The 24,356-nt window shown below is 38.3% G+C and overlaps 1 protein-coding gene across 13 annotated transcripts in view; it reads left to right on the forward strand.

Annotated features, from left to right (window-relative positions):
* The window catches only part of LCLAT1 (lysocardiolipin acyltransferase 1), a 185,657-nt gene that overhangs the window by 152,398 nt on the left and 8,903 nt on the right, over window positions 1-24,356 (forward strand). Inside the window, exons 6-7 of one of the 13 annotated variants that reach the window (XR_013526133.1) lie at window positions 16,586-16,751; window positions 18,780-18,918. The exons of 11 other annotated variants lie outside the window; for them this stretch is intronic. The gene's annotated coding sequence lies outside the window, so the exon portion shown is untranslated. The remainder of the gene's footprint in view (window positions 1-16,585; window positions 16,752-18,779; window positions 18,919-24,356) is intronic. One more of the 13 variants, XR_013526132.1, reaches the window with a different exon arrangement.

The following is a 24,356-nucleotide window of genomic DNA, read 5'->3' on the forward strand; positions in this document are numbered from 1 at the left end:
TAATTTAAATTCATCATAATATCCAAACAGCTCTAGCTTAGAGACTAACTAAAGGTATAAACTTCATTTTCATCTCATTAGGCCACCTGGAAGCTGCAAGCAGTGAGTAGTCTTGACGTCAGTAGTCTGTCTGCTTCATTAAAATGTTAATTTCATGGCTTTAATTCCCTTTGTAAAATGTACCAATGCAGGACACTGTATGCAGATTTATTCTAAAACAGCCCAATTTGCATGTTGTGTTTTTAATTTATTCGGATTTTTTTCTTTGTATTGCTGTTCTTAGGAACTGCTTTAGTGTTTAAGAAAGTGTTCAAATATTTAGATACATAAGGCAATTTCAGCCTAAAATGAATTTTAAAAGAATTCTGAGGAAGCTTAATTTTTTCATCAGTGACATAATTCCCACTAAGAATGAAATATACTTTTCCCCCACAACTCTGAAGCTGCATCTTTAAAGAAAGAAAGGTATAACAGCAGTTTTAGCAATAACCAGAATGAATCTAGCACCTAATCGAGAAACAGATAAGCAAATCTTTTATGTCAGTGGTCCCCAACCTTTTTGGCACCAGGGACTGATTTTTCAGATGACTATTTTTCCATGGATCAGGGAAGGAGATGGGGAATGGTTTTGGAATGAAACTGTTCCACCTCAGATCATCAGGCATTAGTTAGATTCTCATAAGGAGTGCACAACCTAGATCCCTCGCTTGCCCAGTTCACAATAGGGTTCTTGCTATTATGAAAATCTAGTACTGCTCCCTGCTGATCAGACCGGAGGCAGAGCGCAGGCAGTCATGTTCTCTCGCTTGCTGCTCCCTGATGCAACCGCCCAATGGGTTCACCCTGCTTGCTGCTTAGAGCCGATTATCAAGACCGCGGAACTGCAATGGAGAAAGCGTAATGCATGCAGACCCAGCTGTGCAGGAAGCAGGAGTTTTCTTATTATTCAAATCAATCTCAATGAGCATTCAAGGATCAGAGTTTTCAAAGATAATTTGGCAGATAAGGGCTTCGGAAGTGGGGAGTGCTGGTTGGTTAGGTTGGAGATAGAATCATAGGGAGTTGAAGTTAGGTTTTCTTGCTGTCTTTTGTTCCTGGGTGGGATGGCAGAACTAGGTGGTGTCAGCTGATCCATCTAGTACAGGGTCTGCAAAATATCTCAAGTACTGATCTTAGGCTTTAGAGCAATTTGGGGAGGTTCAGACTCTTAGAGCCGGAGACTGCATGACCCCTAAACTGTAATTTCTAATCTTGTACCTAATTTGTTAGTCCTACTAAAGCAGACTGGTCCTCAGGTAAGAAGGGGGATCTTTTCGGGAAATAGTTATTCTCAATTTTGTTTCAGAGTCAAACCATGAACTGTATTCCTTCCCAAAGTTAGTTCAGCCTGTGCCTAGGAATGAACAAGGACAACTTTAGATCTAATTTCTTTCACCATCATAGTTTCCTTAGTTATAATTTTGCAAAGGTGGTTTCACTAACAAGCCACAGACTGATACTGGTCCCTGTCCTGGGGAGTGGGGACCCCTGTTTTATGTCATGTTATTCCCAGACCAAATTGAGGGTCGGGCTGCTATTTCTCACGGTGCAGTAACGAGATGCAGATGAACTAGGGGGAAGAGAGTGTTTATTTTCTGCAGCCGGTCACAGGGAGAAGGCCTGGAAATTATCTCCAGACCAACTCAACATTACAAGTTTTCTAGCACTCATAAACCTAAGCTATACGTCTACGTGAAAGTGTGCATTCATCTAAAGACATAAGTGATTAACTTCTTTTAATCTATAACTGAGGAGCCTCAGTAAACTTACTTAATCTAAATGGGCCCAGGTGCTGGGGTAGTTATCCTTATCTTGTCTCCTGCGATATCACCAAGGTTTGGGGAGTTTCTTCAGACCCCCAATAAAACTTGTTTAATCATGCTTTAAGGTTCAGGAAAGGCCTAGGCAAAACTCTTGGTGGGCTTTTGTTACATTTCAGCCTTTGTATAAGGGCACTGGCTTTTAATATTTAACTTACTGTTGTGGAGGCCTGTATTAATGAGACTTGGCCTGCCACATTGTGAGGGCCTCTAAATTACCTATTTTTTTTGAGACAGAGTCTTTGTCACCCACGCTGGAGGGCAGTGGTGTGAACATAGCTCACTATAACCTTAAACCCTGGGGCTCAAGCAGCCCTCACACTGTGGCCTCCTGAACAGCTGGAACTACGGACATGTACCTAGATCTAGGTACAGTGCTTTTGACACCCATCAAGTAAAGTTTGCTCAGCTTTAATTTTTCAGCCAGGACTGTATAAGCTAATCCAATTGAGATGTTTATGGCATTGGCTGTTGTTTCTGCTGTTAATCATTGGTCCTCTTCAGTTAGGGCACAAATAAGATGCATTTTTTTTCTTTGAAAATTGATGTGGATGGTTTGCCATGGTGGGCTTTATCTTCAACATTGACTCTTCCCTTACACTATCTGATGCAGAGGATTGCTTCAGCCTTGGAGTTCAAGACCAGCCTCTGCAACATGTTGAGACCCTGTCTCTATAAAAAATAAATAAAAATTAGGTGTGGTGGCATGTGCCTGAGGTAACAGCTACGTGGGAGGCTGAGGTGGGAGGAAGATAGCTCGAGCCCAGGAGATTGAGCCTGCAGTGAGCCAGAATGCACCACTGCACTTCAGCCTAGACATCAGAGCAAGACCTTGTCACAAAAAAACCCACTGAATTATCCATTTGTAAACAGCTGATTTCTCTGGGACATTGTCTCCATTAACTTTTCATAAATCATCAATAATTTCACTATTCTTCCATCCAAGCTTCACCAGCCATTTGATGATGATCTTGCTTCACTTCATGTTTCTCAAGTTTGAAAAGATAGGGGCTCTTTTCAAACTTGATGTCTTATTCTTCTTAGTGCCTCAAACTAGATCCTTTTTAGACATACAAGTGGTATGGGTTTATTTTGGGGCCAAAAACTTTGAAATCCATGTGTAGTTTTTTCATAAAAGGCATTTTGCATGAATTTTTGAAGACCCATTATAGAACTGAGATAGTTAATTTTTTAATTAAGAATTTAGCAAGTAACATTTCATTCTGTGTTTCCTGGCTGAGTGGATCATGAAGCTCTTTTCTTAGATACATGACTGAAGATTAGATACAATTATAGTGGGCTCTTAGTATCAGAGGGAGATTGCTTTCAGGATCCCTCCTTCCTCCTGGACTCTCAAGGTTATCAAAATCCATGATGCTCAAGTTCCTTATGTAAAATAGTGTGTTATTTGCATATAACCTATCAAAAGTCTTCCTGTATACTTTAAATATTTACCTAAGATAAATGCTATATAATAGTTGTACTATATTATTTAGGGTAGAAAAAAGTCTGTGTTATGTTCAGTACAAATGCAGCCATTTTTTTTCCAAATGATTTTAATCCATGAAACATTGGTTGGATCCACAGATGCAGAGCCCACAGATAGAGGGCTGACTATATTTCAGATACAAAAAGACAGGGAATACCTAATTTTTTGACCAATCTGATACCATTACCACCAATTGTCTTGGGTGACTAGGACATATAAGTCATTAGTGCCACGTAAGTTACTATTTTAAGACAGTTTAATATCTCTTGTTGATGCTTCAGTTAAAATGATGGTTAACAAGGCTGACACATTTTCAGTAAGCCAAGTAGAATAGCTATCCAGTCATTCAGCAGATATTTATTGAATATCTCTAATAGGTCAGCATTGAACTAAATGCTATATGGCATACAAAGGTATTATAATATTCATATATGACTGTCAACAAACCTATACAATTTAGTAAAATTTCTATTAATAATTGAGTTGGTGAATGTTTTTTTAATTATGAGATTAACATTCTACCATAAAGACACATGCATGCAAATGTTTATTGCAGCACCATTCACAGTAACAAAGATATAGAACCATCTTAAATGCCCATGAATGACAGATTAGATAAGGAAAATGTAGTGGCCGGGCATGGCAGCTCACACCTTTAATTCCAGCACTTTCGGAAGCTGAGGCAGGTGGATCACTTGAGGTCAGGAGTTCAAGACCAGCCTGGCCAACATGGTGAAACGCTGTCTTCTAAAAATACAAAAATTAGCTGGTGTGGTGGTGCATGCCTGTAGTCCCAGCTGCTTTGGAGGCTGAGGCAGGAGAATCGCTTGAACCTGGGAGGCAGAGGTTGCTGTGAGCCGAGGTCGCACCACTGCACTGCAGCCTGGGTGACAGGTGAGATTCTGTTTTAAAAAATAAAAATTAAAAATTAAAAAAAAAGAAAATGTGGCACATATACACCATGGAATACCATGGATATATAAAAAAGAACAAGATCCTGTCTCTTATAGGAACATGGATGGAGCTGGAGGCCATTTTCCTTAGCAAAGTAATGCAGGAACAGAAAATCAAGTACTGCATGTTGTCACTTATAAGTGAGTGCTTAATGATGAGAACTCATGGACACAAAGAAGTGAACCACAGATACTAGTGCCTTTCAGAGGGTGGGAGGAGGAAAAAGATCAGAAAAAACAACTATTGGGTACTAGACTTAGTACCTGGGTGATGAAGTAATCTGTACAACCAACCCCTGTGACATGAGTTTACCTATATAAGAAATGTGCACATGTACCACTGAACCTAAGATAAAAGTTAAAAAAAGAAATGATAAAAATAAGACACACTAACTTTCAAATAACTCACATATACAAAGGAACAAAAGAAATGAAAGCTGCACTCTCCTATCCCATCAAATCCTTCTTCCAAAAGATAGTTATTAACAATTCCTCATGATTCCTTCTCAAAAGTAAAATTATATGCATTAAAAATTATGAGATTAAAAGCTTCCTCCTTCCATATCATTGAATGATGAATTTCAAAAATCTACAACAATATTTGGCAGTATCAAGTGTTTGTTCTCATTTGGGTATATTCCTCAGAGTCTACAGCTGATTCTATGACTTCTTTTAAACGCTTAACACTAATGGGATCTACAGTGACATCTTCTCAGGGAAGCCCCTGAGTTTAGGGCAGGATCTGCAGCCTCCTACCCCACTGAAAATATTAAGCGAGCTCTAACCCGCTGCATCTGCTGCAGTATATAAAACAGCCTTAGAATCACTGAGCTACTTTTCTAGACTGAAAGGTACACCAGAATGTAAGCTTAGCTTTCGATTTAAGTATGCAGTCAAATGTTTCTGAGTGAGTCTTGTTGAATGTACTTTTGTTATCAAGTTATCTTTCCTAACTTTCTTAGTTGGGCAATATTTTCACATATATACCCATGGATAAGAAAGTTGAAGGCTGCATCTAAAGAAAGACATGAAAAGAATCAAGTCAGAGAAATCTGAAGTTATACCAGGACTCTAGCTGAGCCAGCTATAATAGAAATTCTGTAGAGAGAAAAGAAAATGTCACACCAAGAGCCACTGATGGGTTTTCATGAGAATGTTGGCTAAGTAGCAGCACCATAAAGATAAAACTACAGAATAAGATAAATGATCACAAGAGAATATTAGTTTGCATGGTCATCCTACTTACTTATAAATGTTTAATTTTCTCTGTCAGACTGGATATAAAAGTTTTCGGTTTTTATTTTTAAGAAAAGGAAGTTTATTCATATTAATTAGCAAAGTTACTCCAAGCAATGTAAATTCACTGGAATAAAAGATAACCTAGCTCACCCTAAGAATGTGATAGACCATACAGTCTTACTTTATTACAGGTAAATGAAGGAACCACTTACAAATTCACACGTGGGCCATAATTCTTTTAAATAGAATTAGGTATTCATAATCATACCTAGAAGAATAACGGAAAGCTTTTCCAATTCAGAATAATATGCAAGAAAACCTGCCATAGCCTAGTGCTTCTACATTGGACACATTCTCAGAACAGTGTGTTCTTCCGCTGTGGGTAAATGTTGATTAGTTGATGTTTTGTTTCAAAAGTAGAATTTCAGTTAGATTTACAGTGTAATAAAACTAAGATGTGTACGTTTGTCTGAAATGCTTTTGCTGCTAAACCTAATGTTTTGAGAGACTTTTGAAAAGATAATGTTCAGAGCAATTGCATTCTTCCAGATCATAACCTTTAAAAACTGTGCTTATTGAGAACACCAGATCACAATTTGGAGGACTTTACTCCAGTCCTTTTATGTAATGGAAAGGGCCAACTGAAGCTGGGATGCAGGAAGCCTGGGTTTTAAATTTAGTCCTTCTATTCAGCCAAATCTAAATGTCTTTGAAAAATCACTTAATCTCTCTGAAACGGAGAAATTTTGAATTATCTCCCATTATTAAATTCTTGATTCTAACCCTTAGGCCTTTTTAGAACCAGATGTCCTAGGTTAGAATGAGTACCCTGTCCCTTACAGGCTTTAAAAATTTCTCAGCCTGAGTCTCAGATCTGAAGGCCCACTTGATGGGGTTGAGTATTGAATAAAATCATATGAGAAAGTATTTAGCATGCTATTTAGTACTCAGTTTTTTTCTTCTTTTTGTGTTTTTTTGTAGTCATCGAAATATAAAGGAATCATTCCTCCAGTAGGTATTTTAAGAGCAGTATGTTCAAAGCAATATGGAGAATATAAAAACAGGAAAGACATGCAGCCTGCCCATGAGGAGTCCATTATCTATCCAATAAATTGTTATGGATTGACAATAACACTTAACATAAACTAGAAAAATGGTTAAGTGCTGTAAGAGAAGTCCACAGAAGGAACTGTGGGATTTACAGAAAGACGACCACATACACCTTGTGATATGGTTTGGCTGTGTCCCCACCCAAATCAAATCTTGTATTGTAGCTCTCATAATCCCCATGTGTTGTGGGAGGGACCCAATGGGAGGCAGTTTAATCATGAAGTCACTCACCCTCATGCTGTTCTCAAGATAGTGAGTTCTCACAAGATCTGATGGTTTTATAAGGGGCTTTCCCCACTTTTGCTCAGCACTTTTCCTTGATGCCACCATGTGAAGGTGGACATGTTTGCTTCCCCTTCAGTTATGATTTTAAGTTTCCTGAGGCCTCCCCAGCCCTGCAGGACTGTGAGTCAATTAAACCTCTTTCCTTTATAAATTACCCGGTCTCAGGTATTTCCTTATAGCAGCATGAGAACCAACTAATACACCTTATCAAATTCTAGGGTTCAGATGCCTTTGTGGTAAAATAATAGATTCATATGTAAGAATTAAGGGGAGCTGAGAGGTCACAACAGAGGCATTCCTACATTTAAAACATTTGGCATCAATTGTATCACTTGATCTACAACTAAAAACTAAAATGATGCACTTAACCAAGAGATCTAAACAATATTGTCTTCGGAACTTGTAGTACTCCAGCTTAGAATAGGTTTTACTGGCCCAGACAAACCATCCCCTCCTTCTTTTCCCATAACGTGTATTAAATTTAGTGTTCCATGGCAGTGGGAAGTCGACCTTTAAATCCATGCTTTGAAAATTGTCTGTTAGCTCTTCCTTTCTAAATATGCCATTATTTGAGGGGTTAATGTAGCTAATTTAGAGAGAGAGAGAGAGAGAGTCTGTGTGTGTGTGTGTGTGTGTGTGTGTGTGTATGTGTGTGTGTGTCTGTCTGTCTGTCTTAAAGGACCTGATTTGTGTTTTTGTGTTTCAAGTATCTGTTAGTTATTTAAGAATACTCTTAATTACTTAATGAAGACCTCAGGTTCTGAGGAATAGTCATTCATACTCTTCACTTTACAGGGCATCATCATTATTGGTCTTCGGCATGTTTTCTCTCTTATTTTTTACGTGATCTCTTTTATCCCTGTATACTACTCTCATTTCTTCCTTCTTCCATAGGTAGTCATTCTGATATATTTAATGCATATCTTTTTTGCTTCTTTGTGTTACTGTGAAATGGTTTTGTTTTATATTCCTATGGCACCTTTTGTTTTAAAACATTTTGTTTTAAGGATCCACTTGTGTTATTTTGAGCCTGTCTAATGCTTGGCTTCTGACTACCAGCTTCTCCATGCTGTGTCCCTTCCACATCTCACTTATTCAGAGCATATACCCATGTAGCCTCCAACTGCCACCATCACAAAAGCATCACAGGAAATATTCTTATAGATGCCTTCTGTGTGCCTGTGTAAGATTTCCTTTGGAATATACAGTCATGCAACACGTAGTGAGGTTTTAGTTAGTGGCAAACCACATATATGATGGTGGTCTCATAAGATCATAATACAGCTAGAAAATTCCTATCATCTAGTGACATCGTCATATGTTTGTGGTGATGCTGATGTAAACCGCTATGCTGCCAATTGTATACAACAGTAGCACATAAAATTATATACAGTATGTAATAGTGATAATACATGACTATGTTACTGTACTATACTTTGTATTGTTATTTGAGTATATTCCTTCTGCTTATTATAAAAGTAAACAGTGGAACAGCCCCAGGCAGGTCCTTCAGGAGGTATTTGGGAAGGACAGTGGCATTGCTCTCATAGGACATAACAGCTCCATGCTTGTTTTTAACTCTAAAGACCTTGTGGTGGGGCAAGATGTAGAGGTTAAGACAATGATATTGATGATCCTGACCCTGTGTAGGCCTAGGCTTGTGTGTGTGTCTTAGTTTTTAAGAAACAGTTTTTTTTTTTTAAAGATTTTATAATTAAAAAGGTTATGGAATCAGGATAGAAATATTTTTGTATAACTATCCAGTAGGTTTATGTTTTAAGCTAAGTGTTATAAAAGAGACAAAACGTTTTAAAAATTTAGAATTTTAGAGTAAAAAAGTTACAGTAGCGATGGTTGATTATTGATTTTTTAAAATAAATTTAGTGTGGCCTAAGTGTACAGTGATGTACACCTCTATAGGCACTTACCATGAATGGAGTCTGCAGGACTGGAAGTTGCCTATAGAGGTGTACTATTTTTTATCTTTTATACTGTGTTTTTACCATACCTTTTCTATGTTTAGACACACAAATACTTAGCATTATGTTACAGTTGCCTACAATATTCAGTACAGTAACATGCTGTACAGGTTTGAAGCCTAGGAGCAATAGGCCATACCCTATAGGCTAGGTGTGTCATAGGCTATACTGTCTAGGTTTGTGAGAATATGCTCTGTGATGTTCCCATGACAACAAAATTGCCTAAAGACGCATCTCTCGGAACATATCCTTGTCAATTGACACATGGTTGTATGTACAAGAGTAGAACTGATGTTTGGTAACCTTAATTTGACCAGCTCCAAATTGTACTACATAATAGTTACTTCCCTCTAAATGCCCACTGGCAATGCACAAGGGTGCCCATATCCTCTCATTCTTGTGAACACTTGGTATCATCCAGCTTTCTCTCCTTGCCAGTCAAATAGGTATATTTTAATTTACTTTAGTCTGATTACAAAGGATTTTCACATGCCTGTTATTTTCTGGGTTTCCTCATTTATTCATTGCCTGTTTATATCTTGTCTGTAGTTCTAACTGGGATTACTATAGTGATTTGTTAATTCACACTAGGTGTTATGTTCTAGATATAATCCCTTGTTTAATTTTAGATTTTGCAGATATGTTCTATTTTATTACCTATTCATTGAACAGAAATTCTTAGCATAATCAAATTAATAAGTTTTTGTCTTACAACCTACGGTCTTGAAGTCTGGTTTTTAATAACCTTCCTTGTTACTTGGTCTCCATTTTCTTCTGTTAATTGTATAATTATTTTTTACATTTCAGTTTTATTCATCTGCAGATCTTCACACGTGTTGTTTGGTGTGAGGATCTGGTTATATTTTTCTCCAACACTGTGTACTTAATCTGTTATTCTCCATTGATTTGTGATGTTACCTTTATCATATATTACATTCCCATATATTGATGAGAATGGCTTTGAGCTCTATTCTGATGCATTGGTCTTTAAAGACATCTGATACTTGTTTTTCCACAACCACTTGATTCTTTTAGAATGTATTTTCCGTAGTGAAGACCCAGTTTTGTCTAAATCTAGTTTATGCATGTCTCATACGAGGATAGCCTTCTGCTTGCGGAACTGTTTAGGCATTTCAGCCCACAGTGATCCTGTCTTCCTTTGAACTCATAGTGTTCATTCTCTACTACACTCATGTCACTTCTCAAAATTTTATATTAACTTGTATTCATTTCCTGTGTTATTACTTAACTTTTCACATGTTCATATCTTGTACTTAAACTAACTTCCAAAAGGCAAGGATTGCTTCCATGTCTTTGAATCTCCCATGGTAGCTGTAGCTAGCACAGGTCTTACAATCATTATAACCATGATTTAGTGAGCAATTAGCAAACTCTTTATCAATACTTTTGATGTGATGAATGCATGTCTTAATTTTAAGCACATAAGGGATATGACCGAGTTTTGAAGGATATAGGACAAATATGTAGTTTCTACATGTAAAAATTAAACATGGCCATACCCCCTGCATTTTTTAAATAATTAGACTTTCTGTCACATCTTACTTCCTCTTTCCTTCTTCAGTAATTGCATTTTTTTTAGGTTTCCTTAATAAGCCCTGTGAAAAGCAATGTGGTAAATAAATTATATACAGGGCAAAGCAATACATTATAATTAGGATTTCATTATCATTTAATTAGGCATTCCATTATTGAATTGATGCCTCTGACTTCTCCTGGTCTCTGTCTAATCCTGAAGCAAATTCTTTTTTGTGGGCAAATATTAGCCTATAATAATTAGCGTATTCATCTAAGCTAAATCTTTTCATTAAATCTCTGATTAAGATAGCTCCCTAAATACAGACTGATTTAATTTAATATGATTTATCCACTTGGGTATCAAGGTCTGGTGGAAATTGTTTTTAACACCAGAGGATTGTTAATATTAAGATCATCTTTGTATTCACAGATCTCTCAGGTATTTAAGACCTTGTTGTTTGAATAGTTATATAAGCCTAGATCTGATGTCACTCTGCTAAATTCAAGAGTATCACAAGTGCTGTAACAGGCTGTCATTAAAAACAATGCTGATTCTGTTTTATATTAAAATGTTGGAGCTTAGAGTTAGTACATTCTTGTGTTACTTGGGTTTGGGAATCAATTTTCATTCCAGCTGGTTGGTCCAGCACATTTAATGTCTTTTCTGTTTTACCAGAACTCCAGTGTTATTAAAAACAAGTAGATCATAGGTATATATTCTGAATAAAGGGCCTCCAAGGACATGAATATAACTTTTTAAAAAATTTCTTGGACTTAACTGTTATTATTTCCTCACCTTTTACCATCCTTGGGCTTTTTTTCTATTAATGCTGGCCGTGACCAAATACTAAGCTTAATTTTGTTTGGTTTTTTTTTTTTAACTTCTTTCTTGATCATCTTTTTTCCAATATTTCTCCCTTGTTTTGTTAAATTCTGGCTTCACTACCTGCTCTTTTAGTTTTAGTTTCTGCCTCCCCCCGCCCCCATCAGTAGTCAACGGACTCATGTGCCTTTCTCTTCTGTCCTTTTTGTCCTTTTTTTATTAATATGTGGTATGAGAAAGTTTGCATTGCTGTATGTGAACATAATAAAGCTACATGAATTAATTCTATGAAACCAAAGCATATATTCTAATTTGCTACAACCAAAAATTCCTGAAAATAAACTGTATAAATTTTCCTAATCATAATTCAGCTCCAGTTTTAGGAAATCCCAGAGAACAGTGAGTATGTGTGTACCCACTCACACTTTCAGTTGAGGGTGAGAGAATGCCATGAAAGCAAAAGGAAAGGCATTCTAGCATGTGGAACTTTCTGGGGTCCCATTTCCAGCCATATCCTCTTCATTTTCAGATTTCTGAGAGTTGTTAACTCTTCTTTTTTCTCTCCCCCACTTATTGTGCTCTGCCCCATGTATACTGTTCTTGGAAGACAGTGGTATATATGGTAGGAACCTGAGTCACTAGGGTGAAGACTTGCAGAAAGAAGGTACCTTTAAGTCGGGACTGGAAGCTGAGGGATAACAGGCCAGGTCAGGCTAAGATTCTAAACTGGTCTGGGCTCTGGGCATAGCAGCAAAGAAGGGCTTACCCCATCAGGGTCAGCTGAGGGAGGTGGTTCACGAACCACTTAACAGACCTCTTGAACTAATAGGAGAAGGATGACACAGAACTCAAGTCAAGTACTGTGGTCATTTGCAGAAGAGATTCTCCTGGGAGGAGGTCAGAGTAGAAATGGGAGTATCACGTCCGTGAGGCAGCAATTACTGTTTTCAGAGCCATGTTTGCACTGATGGAAATGTCAGCTCTGTGAGATTTTTTTCAAGCTGATGGGACTCCCATGTGTCCTATGGATAGAAAGAAAAAAAAAATAGCACAGTAGAAAGTGAAGACTTTCTGTGAGGAGGTTGGTGGTTCTATTTAAAGACATAGTCTTGAGAGTGGTTTAGGAAACAAATACTTCTACAGGAATATCTCTATTAATGAAGAGGCTATATTCCAGAATGTTTAATGAAGTTTCTGTTGTTATCATAGAGAAGGGATGAAGCAAGCACAGGGGATTGCATTCCAGAATGTCAGGAAGGAATTGCAGTTTAAAAACAGCACTGTGTGTTTAACATTGTCAAATATGCCATACACTAAGCAGCATTTATCTCAGAGCTTGAAGGGAGAGGGAGAGAGGAGCATATCAAACTCACATAAGCTCTTTACACTTAAAAAAGGCACCTATCCTCACTGAAGAGGTCTCTAGCTTCCTGTCTTTGTAGCCCTGTGCCTATTCAGATGTTGGTCAGTTAGTGTCCTTGACCTGCTGTTAACATCACACACAAGTGACCTTGACTTCCCAGTTTATCTTCTGAAACTTTATTATCTCAGCTTGCCTGACAACTCATGAAGAACCCCAGTGCTTTAACCATAATAGTATAGTAGTGATTGCACAGATAGCGAGTGGCGGAACTGCAGAGTATCTAAGCCTTAGCAAAGAACGTCTCATGCTCCAGAGCAGAAGCATAAATTTCTGTCTACCTTCTCTTCTGTGGTCTGGGGAATGATTAATCACAATTACTTTATAGTGACAGTCTCTCATAATGCACCTTTCTACTGCAGGCTGTTAGGGTAGGCTCTATTCTTAGGCTCTCTGTCAAGAAGTACCCCAGAGAGAGAGGAGCTCAGCTCAGTTTCCCCTTTTCTGCCTATTCAATTTATGTAAACATTTCCTGAGTGCACTGAAGTAGCACAGGAATACACCAATGAATAAAATAAACAAAAATTCAGACAATAAATAAGTAAAATGTGTAGTATGTCAGATTATGAGGCTTATAGACAAAATAAATCAAGGAAGAGAGAAGACTGAAGTAGGGTAATCAGGGCCCCCCTGAAAAGAGGAATTCGTAGGAAGAGTAGAAGGAACAGTAAAGTGCTTGAGATGAGAGTGTGCCTAGTGTGTGCAAAGAATAAGAAATGCAGTGTGGCTAGACCAGAGCAAGTCAAATGAGCAGTAGTAGAGATGGAGGGCAGAAAGGTAAGTGTTTGCCACGTAGGCCACCATGAGGAGTTTGGTGTTCTCTCTGAGATGGGCAGCCACTGGGGAGAAGGGGTGAAGGGGTGAAGGGGAGGGGGTCAAAAGATCGTGACTAACATTATTAAAGGATTACTCTGGCTGTAATGTTAAGAAAAATCTGTAGGTCGGGGAGGTGGGCAAACAGAAACCAATTAGAAAGGTATTTGCAATCATCAAGGAAAGAGAAGTGGAGAGTGAGGTAAAGTTAGTGAGGTGGAAAAAAAAAGTCTGGATTCTGGATATATTTTAGGGTGGAACCAATAGTATTTTTTGATTGATTAGATGTGGAGTATAAGAAAATGAGAGGGAACTAGTGTGACTGCAAGGTTCTTGGCCTGAATTGAGGAAAGGCAGTTTTGCCTTTTAACTGTAACAAAGACTGTGGGACGTACAGGTTTTGGGGGAAAGGCCAAAAAGCAGTTCAATTTAAGCTATATTAAGTTTGAGCTACTTATTAGACATCCATAAGGACTTACGAAATTAGTAGTTAAATATGTGAGTCTAGAAAGGAGAGAGACAGGAGATACACATTTGGTAGACATGACCACATATGATCTTTAAAGCTACAAGACTGAAAGAGATCACCTAGGGAGTAAGTGTAGATAGAGGAGAGTAAGATCTCAGCTTTATTTAATGGTAGGCAGTACAGTATTAGGGATCAGAGAACCAGGCCATCTGCAAAGGAGACTTCAGAGTGGCCTGTGAAGTTGGGGAAAAGCCAAGAGAGTAAGGTGGCCAGGAAGCCAAGAGGGAGGGAGGCATTGGATTTGGTATATAAAGGTCACCGAGGACCGTTCTGTTGGCGTGATGAGGGAAGACGCTTAATTGGCATGGGTTCGAGAGAGAAATGGAAGAGGATTGAAGACAGTGAGTATAGACAGCTCAGGAAGTTTGGCTGTTTAAGTGAGCACAGAAATGAGTGGTCACTGAAAGGAGAGGTGAGCCAAAAGGGAATGATGGGAGAAGTTACAATATGTTGATGGGCAAGACAGGAATGGCTGATTAAAGGGGAATTGCAGGGGCTCTGTTCTGAGTAGGCAAGAGCAGGTGAGATAGAGGACATAGGTGGAGGGATTGACCCTAAATATGTGCGTGGACAGATCGTCCTTATAAAGAAAAGAAGGCAGTGTATGAACTCACACAGTAGGAGAGTAGATAGGGTGGTACGAGTTTGTGCAAGTTTCTTGTGATTGATTTTCTCAGTGAAATAGGATGAGAATGAAGGATGGTGAGAAAGTTATTGAAGTTTTTGAGAAAAGCAAAATCATCAAGTCCTCAAATCCGAGCAACTGGGACACAGAATGGACTAAGGGAATATGTATGTTGAGGGGCTGCTTTTGGCCAGTGTTCAGGAATTTACCAAGGACTCCCACTAGCCTTCATTCCCAGCCAAAAAACTTTAATACTTCTATCAAAACATGTGCCTGTCTAACAGGCTCAAATAAGTTTCTGGGAGAAAAGGGATACCTCACATCAAAAAGCCTTTAGCCATGAGACTACTATGTAAATGTGTAAAGTGAAAGGAAATAAAACCTTAGGAACTGGGCATTCAAATGTAGTTTGGCTTTTGCAATTTCTGGGTCTGTGGTAAGGAATTTATCTGGGAAAAGTACATTATATACTGCAAAAAATGCATCAAGAATACCAAATCAGATTAGTTACTGATTATATCTTAAGACTGATTGATCAAGATTTATATCTGTTCACATTTGAGTATAATCTGTGAATTGATCAGCTTGTGCAAGGGATTGAAATGAGCCCCTTCCCTACCTTGGAAATGGGTAGAGGGCACTAGACAGAGGGAGAGCTGTGGTCTCCACCGAGTTAGCCTTCAGAGTTCTACCCAGGCCAGTCTCATCTATGGGCACTGTGCATGAGTAATTAGAAGCTACTCAAAGGTGATTTGGACACGAGCTGTCACACCATGTGCACAGCTGATAGGGAATGTTGCTGTTGAATTGCAATGGTAAGTGAAGGGTTTTTTTGTTGTTGTATTTTGGTTGGTGGTGGAGGGAGTAGTTAGTAGGAACAAGTTGCAATGGGTATTTAAACCAGTTTCCAAATGTGTTGAGTTTCTGTATCACAGTATTGATTAAAAGCAAAAATACATCCTTCAAATGTGAACTAAACAGATTAGGTGCCACACTGTCATTGTAATGTTTGCTCTGAGTTTTACAAGAGTAATTGAAGGTGCAAGAGTGTGTGTATGTGTTTGTTTTGTTTGGTAGACCTGAAGCCCTGCTACTACTGTGGTAATCTAATAAATTAGCACTATATGCTTCTAAGATATTACAAGACATTATCTCTCACTTTTCTTCTAATATTTTTATTCTTATCTCTGTCAATTCTAACTGAATTATTTGTAACTGCTTCAGAAGTATGTTGGTGCACCCTTTTTCCTTTCTAGATAGTAGCAAGAAAACATGGTAGTTATTATTTGTGACCCTGAAGGAAATTAACATTCTAGAAATTTTTAAATGTTAGCTTGCACTTTAAAAGTGATCCCTTAATTAGGATATTATCATGCATTAACCAGGAAAGGAAAAATGATGCAAAACAATGAGACGCTTGTGGGATATATTAATGCTTATTTGAATGAATAGCAAAACATCTTGTTTCAAATAAAATGCTAATAGCAAAAAAATTGAAATCATACATGTGAATAAATTTGTTTCAAACACTGAATAATGTTTTCTAACATATTGGTTTGACAAGAATCCAAGCAGCTTTTTAGAAAGCTCTATTTAGACTATAGCACATATTACAGATTTGTGGTATTGTATCACTGAAACTTTTTTAAGGCAAATATTTGAGAAGCCTTAAAAAAAAAAACAAGCAGCTTTTAGAGGTAGAATTTACTTGCTGTAAAATGTACTCATTTTTAAGTGTACAGTTAGATGTGTTTTGTTAAATGTGTAGAGCCACATATCTACCCACAGTCAAAATATGAAACATGTCTATCACGCCCAAAGGTTCTCTCATGTAACAGGCCCTTCCCTGTTAGGAGTAGGAAAGAGGTTGAGAACCACTGGTTTAGATTATACATTAACCTTATATCTTTATATACTACTTATAGATAAAAATTCCACTACTAATTATAGCCCAACTGAGTGAATGCTGATGTTGAAAAGATGGTAATAAGAAACTTACTTCCCCACATGGCTGTAACACTGAGGCCGTAGTGTTCTTTTGGATTAAGGCTCCAGACCACCGGATCTGCTTTCCAGTTCACCCTGGCCTTAGTAAGTAAACCACTATAAGGTGGCTGCATTCCTTCCCTCTTTCACTTTCTGTTTTAGCTCACCGATGAAGGTTTTTACAAATATGAAACTTTACAAGATATTCTAGTGCTAATAAAAAATATACTTTACCCATGCACCTATTTTTAAGAGAGTTTCTGGTTACTTTCCTTATGTATAAAGGGTTGGGATTAAGTGAGAAACTGGGCTGAAATAGAGGTCAGGAGGGCCACTATTCAATCCAGCCAGGGTACATAACTTTGTCATTAATAAGCTGAGCATGCCAGACACAGCAAGAATTCATTTTCAGTGCTAAACTTAGAAGCCACCAAGATCTGTAGGCAAAATGGCAATATTGACAGAGCTTATTCTTTGCCTTCTTCCGTTAAGTTTTTCCCCCAATCCTTAAAGGGCATTTCATGCCCTTTTGCTGTCCCAGAGTTACCCAAACTCATATCTAGCAAGATGTTTCTCTCTGGTTCCAAAGTGGGAGTAAACTGTTTTCAATATCCTAGACAAATCTCCTACTATATGAGCACAAATTAGGATAGTTGACTGTTACTACTGAGTAATTCACTCTATCCTGTGAATTAAAATAATTTTAGTAGGCAACATTCCTTGATCACTTACACTGAGGATAATCTCAGTTAATCGTCCCCAAGGTTATGTATGTTTCTCAAAGCTACACATCAGCAAGGAGTGTAATTTGGCAAAAAACTTAGGGTTTTATCTGATTCCCGAACCCCGCTCTTGAATACAGCTTTCCATGGTCCTCTCTGCTTACCCAGTTTGTTTTTCCCCAGGGTGCTCTTTACAGCCCCTGTATCTGATCATAATCTCTTGGAGTGCTTGCTAAAATGTAGATTGCCTATCTCAGCCATACAAACTGAAGAAGAGTCTTTGGGAATGAAGCCCAGAACTCTTCATTTTCAATTCCCCAAGTATTCTTAGTTTACTAGAGTTTGAGAACTACTGTCATAGCCTCTCTTCCTCAACTCAGGAACAGATCTCTAGTTTGTGGTAACTGCTGTAAAATGACAGCTCCATAGGAACCTATTTTCCATAGGAATCTGCAGTTCACCTGTTCAGATTTAGAAAATAAACTCTCTCCATTTTATATATAGCTATTTCTAATAGTTGGGTGATCATGCTTCCTTCTTCTCAAGATATACCACTTTGTAATTCAAAACTACAATAAAACTTAAGAAATTTTCTTTCCCAAAATCAAGACTACAAAAAAAAAGTATTCAAAATTTCTTAATGGATACTGTATTCGTTTTCTAGACTGCTATAAAATATTACCACAAAACTTGGTGGCTTAAAACAATAAAAAGGTTCATGTTCTTGTAGTTCTGGAGACTAGAAGTTCAAAGTTAAGATGCTGACAGGTACACGAACTTCTCCCACGGCTCTAGGGGAGAAGCCTTCCTTGCCCTTTCCAGCTTCTAGCAACTCCTGGGATACCTTAGCTTGTCACTGCATAATTCTAATCTTTGCCTCTGTCTTCACTACATTTCTGTTTCTTATAACGACATTTTCGTTGGATTTAGAGGACACCTGAATTCACCATGATCTCATCTCAATCCTTATCTTAAATCCACTACAATCCTATTTCCAAATAAGGTTACATTCTCAAGTTCTGGTGGCCAGGTATTTTGGTGGGACACTGTTCAACCCACTAAAAATACTTATTTACCCTCGTGTATTGTTATTCTCCCTATTTAAATTTTAGGATCAGTAACTACTCATCCAGATGTGGACTCTCTTGTTCTAACTGAATTTAAACAGAAAGTTACTACTACAATGACTGTTTTTGATGTTGCTGTGGAGTGAATGTTTGTGTTCCCCCAAAATTCATAGATTGAAGCCTCAATCTCCATTGTGACATATTTATTAGAAGGTGGGGCCTTTGGAAATTAACTTACAAGAATGGAGGCCCTCATGAAAAAGTAGTGCCCTTATAAGAAGGGAGGGGGGAAAAATGACAGATAGGAGGCAGAACTAACTCGCATCTCCCATTCGGATGAACAGAGCAGCCTGTAGAGACTCACATCATGGACTTTTGATCCAAGAAATACTGCAGAAACATACCAGGAAAGCTGAGAGAATCCACAGACCCTTTGAAGGAAGCAGCTTGCCACTGCAGGCTCAGTGAGACAGCCAAAAAACTGTGAGTGACCAAAATGTGAGAAGGGAAACATCCACCCCAAACACACATCCTCACTGGGGAACCTGAAGGTTCAGATCATGGGAGAAGGATTTGACCTTACCTGGAGCTGAAATGAATTTAAGAGAAACAAGCAAAATACAGGGGGAGAGGAAGCAGTGGGGAGAGCCCTGTGGCACTCTTGTTCCCAGGGAAACCATTTCTGACTTTGTCTCGCAGGGGTCCTTGGGGAGGGCTGCCAGTGGAATTCGGGAAAGACCATAGGGAGAAGGATTCTTCCAGCTGAACTTTGTAACAACTTTGGTGGAACATGAAGTTTTCTGGACAGAATCTGGTGAAGAGGGCGAACAGGGAGTGCAGATTTGAGTATGAGCTCAGCAGGCTGAGAGAGACAAAACCTGAAAGCCCTGCTTGCTTTCTCAATGGGGAGGTTTGTAGCCTGCGGCAAGTTCTCAGCCTTGCTCACTGGCTACCTGGAAATAAACTTAGAGCTATTGAGGGAACACAGCAAGAGTGAGACCCGCCTTTCAGGCTGCATCGGAGCTGGGTGAGGCCTGTCACTGTTCCCTGGCGAACCCTGTGTGACACAGCAGAGGCAGCCATAATCAACCTGGGAACATAACTGGCCTGAGAACCATCCCCCCATCCCCCTCCAGCAGCCACAGTAAGCCCTGCCGAAGGAGAGCTTAAGCTCAGACATGCCTAGCCCTACTCGACCTGATGGTCTTTCTTTTTCTGCACTGATAGCTGAAGACAAAGGACATAATCTCTTGATAGCTCTGTGGTCCTGCCTACCACCTGAGAAACCCAAATATTTATCCAGGCAACCTGAGGGCAAACTTGTATCCTCCCTATACTACCACAGCTGATGCTCTCTTGAAAGCACCACCTCCTGACTGGAGGCCAACCCACAAAACCAGCACACTAAACAAAACTACAACTAAGGATCCTCACAGACTCCACTTCGTATTCCTCCTGATATCTCCACCAGAGTAGGTGCTGATATCCACAGCTGAGAGATCTGAAAATGGATTACATCACATGACTCTTTGCAAACACTCCCCAGTAACCATCTGGAAGCCTAGTAGCCCTGCTGGGTGGCTACACCCAGAAAAGAAATAACAGTTACTGCAGTTCAACTCTCTGGAAGCCTCTTCTCTAGGGGAAGTGGGAGAGCACCTCATCAAGGGAGCACCCTATGGGACAAAAGAATCTGAACAGCAGCTCTTGAGCCCCCAGTGTTCCCTCTGGCATAGTCTATCCAAATGAGAAGGAACCAGAAAAACTATTCTGGTAATAGACAAAACAAGGTTCTTGAACAGCCCCAAAAGATTACTTTAGCTCAGCAGTAAAATGAATCCAAATGAAGGTGAAATCTCTGAGTTTCCAGAAAAAGAATTCAGAATGTCAACTATTAAGCTATTCAAGAAGGCACCAGACAAAGGTGAATACCAACTTAAAGAAATTTTTTAAGTGTTACAGGATATGGACAGGAAAATATCCAGAGAAATCGATTAAAAAAAAACAACTTCTGGAAATGAAGGAAACACTTAGAGAAATGCAGAGTGCACTGGAAAGTCTTAGCAATAGAATCAAACAGGACCAATAGATAGAAGAAAGAACTTCAGTGCTCTAAGACAAAGCTTTTGAATTAACCCAATCCAACAAAGACAAAGAAAAAAGAATGAACAAAAACAAAGCATCCAAGAAGTTTGGGATTATGTTAAACAACAAAACCTAAGAAAAGTTGGTGTTCCCAAGGAAGAAGAGAAATTTTAGTTTGGAAAACATATTTGAGGGAATAATCAAGGAAAACTTCCCTTGCCTTGCTAGATATCTAGACATCCAAATACAGAAAGCTCAAAGAACACCTGGGAAATGCATTCCAAAAAGATCATTGCCTATTCTTTATCCTTTTTTTTTTTTTGAGATGGACTCTCTCTCTCACCAGGCTGGCGTGCAGTGGCACAATCTGCAGCCTCCATCTCCTGGGTTTAAGCAATTCTCCTGCCTGAGCCAACCAGTAGCTGGGATTACAGGCACGCACTACCACGCCCAGATAACTTTTGTATTTTTAGTAGAGACCAAGTTTCACCATGTTGGCCAGGATAGTCTCAATCTCCTGACCTCGTGATCTGCCCAGGTTATCTAAAGTCAAAATGAAGGAAAGACTCTTAAGAGCTGTGAGGCAAATGCATCAGGTAACCAGCCTGTAAAGGAAAACTTATCATATTAACAGCAGATTTCTCACCAGAAATGCTACAAGCTAAAAGGGATTGGGGTCCCATCTTTAGCCTCCTTAATCAAAATAATTACCAGCCAACAGTTTTCTATCTAGCAAAACTAAGCTTCATAAACTAAAGGAAAGATAGTCTTTTTCAGACGAACAGAAGCTGAGAGAATTCGCCACTACCAAGCCAGCACCACAAGAACTACTAAAATAAGCTCTAAATCTTGAAAAAACAATCCTCAAAATACACCAAAATAGAACCTCCTTAAAGCATAAATCTCACAGGACCTATAAAATAGTAAGACAATGACAAAAAACAAGGTATTCAGGCAACAACTAGCAGAATGACTAGAATAGTACTTCATATCTCAATACTAACATTGAATGTAATGGCCTAAATGCCCCATTTAAAAGATACAGAGGTGGGCACAGTGGCTCACACCTGTAATCCTTGCAAAGTGAGCAGATCACGAGGTCAAGCGATTGGGACTATCCTGGCCAACATGGTGAAACCCCGTCTCTACTAAAAGTATACAAGTTATCTAGGTGTGGTGGCACATACCTGTAATCCCAGCTACTCGGTGGCTGAGTTAGGAGAATTGCTTGAACCCAAGAGGCGGAGGTTGCACTGAGCTGAGATCTCACCACTGCACTCCAGCCTAGTAACAGAGCAAGACTCTGTCTCAAAAAAAAAAAAGATACGGAATGGCAGAATGGATAAGAATTCACCAATCAAGTATCCACTATCTTCCAGAGACTCACCTAACATCTAAGGACTCACATAAACATACAGTAAAGGGGTCGAAAAGGTATTCCATGCAGATCGACACCAAAAGTGAGCAGGAATAGCTGTTTGTGTATCAGACTAAACAAACTTTAAAGCAACAGCAGTTAAAAAAAGACAATGAGGGACATTATATAATAATAAAAGGACGAGTCCAACAGGAAACTATCACAATCCTAAATATATATGCATCTAACATTGGAGATCCCAAATTTGTAAAACAAGACCTAAGAATGAGATAATGACAACACATTAATAGTGGGGGACTTCTTTACTCCACAGAGAGCAATATACAGGTAATCAAGACAAAAAGTCAACAAAGAAACAATGGACTTAACAGATATTTACAGAGCATTCTACCCAACAATTGCAGAATATACATTCTATTCATTGGCAGCTGAAACATTCTCTCGGATAGACCATATGATAGGCCACAAAACAAATCTCAATAAATTTGAGAATATCAAAATTATATCAAGTACTTTCTCAGACCACAGCAGAATAAAATTGAAAATCAACTCCAAAAGGATCCCACAAAACCATGCAAATACATGGATATTAAATAACCTACTCCAAAATGATTGTCAGGTCAACAAGGAAATGAAGATGGAAATTAGAAAATTATTTGAACTGAATGATAATGGTGTAACCTATCAAAACCTCTGGGATACAGCAAAAGCAGTGCTAAGAGGAAAGTTCATAGCATTAAACGCCTATTTCAAAAAGTCTGAAAGAGCACAGACAATCTAAGGTCACATCTCAAAGAACTAGAGAAACAAGAACCAAACCCAAACCCAGCAGAAGAAATAACTGAGATCAGAGCAGAACTAAATCAAATTGAAACAAACACAAAATACAAGAGGTAAATGAAACAAAAAGCTGGTTAGTTGCAAAGATGGAGAAGATCCAAATAAGCTCAGTTAGAAACAAAATGGGAGATATTACAACCAGGGCCATGGAAAGACAAAACTGCCATCTGTAACTTACCGAAACCATTCACCTTCTACTTTCTAGTTGTCTTACTCCTGAAGACAGCAACTTGCCCACTACCTCATTGATAATATCCCATCTTCAGCCAAATTTACTTTTCCTCTCAATGGAGAAAAGAAAGAAATTGCAGTGAACTCTATTATATGCAAAAACACACAGAAAGATGGTAGGGAATTTAATAACACTAGACTTTTTATTGGAGCATAATTTTACAGGGTTAATCTGTATTATATATTTTCTAGATTTACAAGTATATGTAATTTAAACAGTGTGCTATGGTTTTGATGGGTACAAAACTAGGTCAGTCTGCCTCTGTAGCTCCTGCTCTTAGTATGCCGTTTTTAGAAAGTAGAGTAGCATAGTGGAAAGGCTTTAGAGTCACACAGAACTGACCACTAACTGTGATATTCAAAAAGTGACTTCTCTGTGGCTCAGTTTCTGCAACTATAAAAGAGACAATCTCTCAAGGGCTCTTATGATACTTAAAAGTGACTGTGTGCACTGATAAACACTGTAGGGGCAAGAATTTTCTTTTCTCTTCACCCATGTACCCCAGATGACTACAGCAGTGACTGGCACAGTGAATGCTCTGTAGATAATTTTTTGCATGAATAATGCCTGGCACATCGGAGGCACTCAATAAATAGTAATAGCCACCTGCATCTTCAGTCATCTTCAATCCTAACATCAGAGCATAGAGACTATAATAATGTGCTGTCTCTAGTCTCATTTATTTCAAAGACCAGCAAATTAGTAGATTATGCACATGCTCATGCTTCTTTTAGGCCTTTATTGTTTCATTTGCAGGGGTTTTGGCAACTTGTAAACAAATTTGTTGGACCCAACTGTAAGATAAAGTACACTTTGTTACTGTTCTTGTTTTCACATTGAATTTTGAATGCTCTCTCAAAAATTATAATGAAAACAAAGGCGGCATATGAATTTAAAGGATTATGAGTACATGAATTTATACATGTATATGTGTTGTATACAAGTCTTTGTGATTTTATCACATGTAGATTCATGTTTCATAATCCTTTAAGCTCTTCTGTATTTTAGTGTCTTTTACTATATGTAATTTTAAGTATGCTTTTTTCTCTCAAATCAGATCCATAGGGTTTAAGTATCTTATTCATCTTTATCAAATAACTAATTTCTGCATTAACTGTTTTTTAGCTTTATTAAGTACTGCTTTTTATCTTTAGTAATTTTCTTTTCTCTCCATTTGTATTCTGTTTTTCTCCCTCTAATTTTCAATATGAGTAGTTTCTCTTTTACAGTTTTTCTCTTTAGTAATGAGGCATGTAAGGTCATAAATTTTTCTTTTTAATACAGTCTTCTCTGTATCCTATGATTCTTTTTCATTCCTTTTTAGATAATTCATAATTTTCCTTTTGATTTTATCTTTTATCCACAGGTTATCTAAACTTTTTTAAA

This window comes from Callithrix jacchus, chromosome 14, assembly GCF_049354715.1.
Source record: "Callithrix jacchus isolate 240 chromosome 14, calJac240_pri, whole genome shotgun sequence".
Lineage (NCBI taxonomy): Eukaryota > Metazoa > Chordata > Mammalia > Primates > Cebidae > Callithrix > Callithrix jacchus.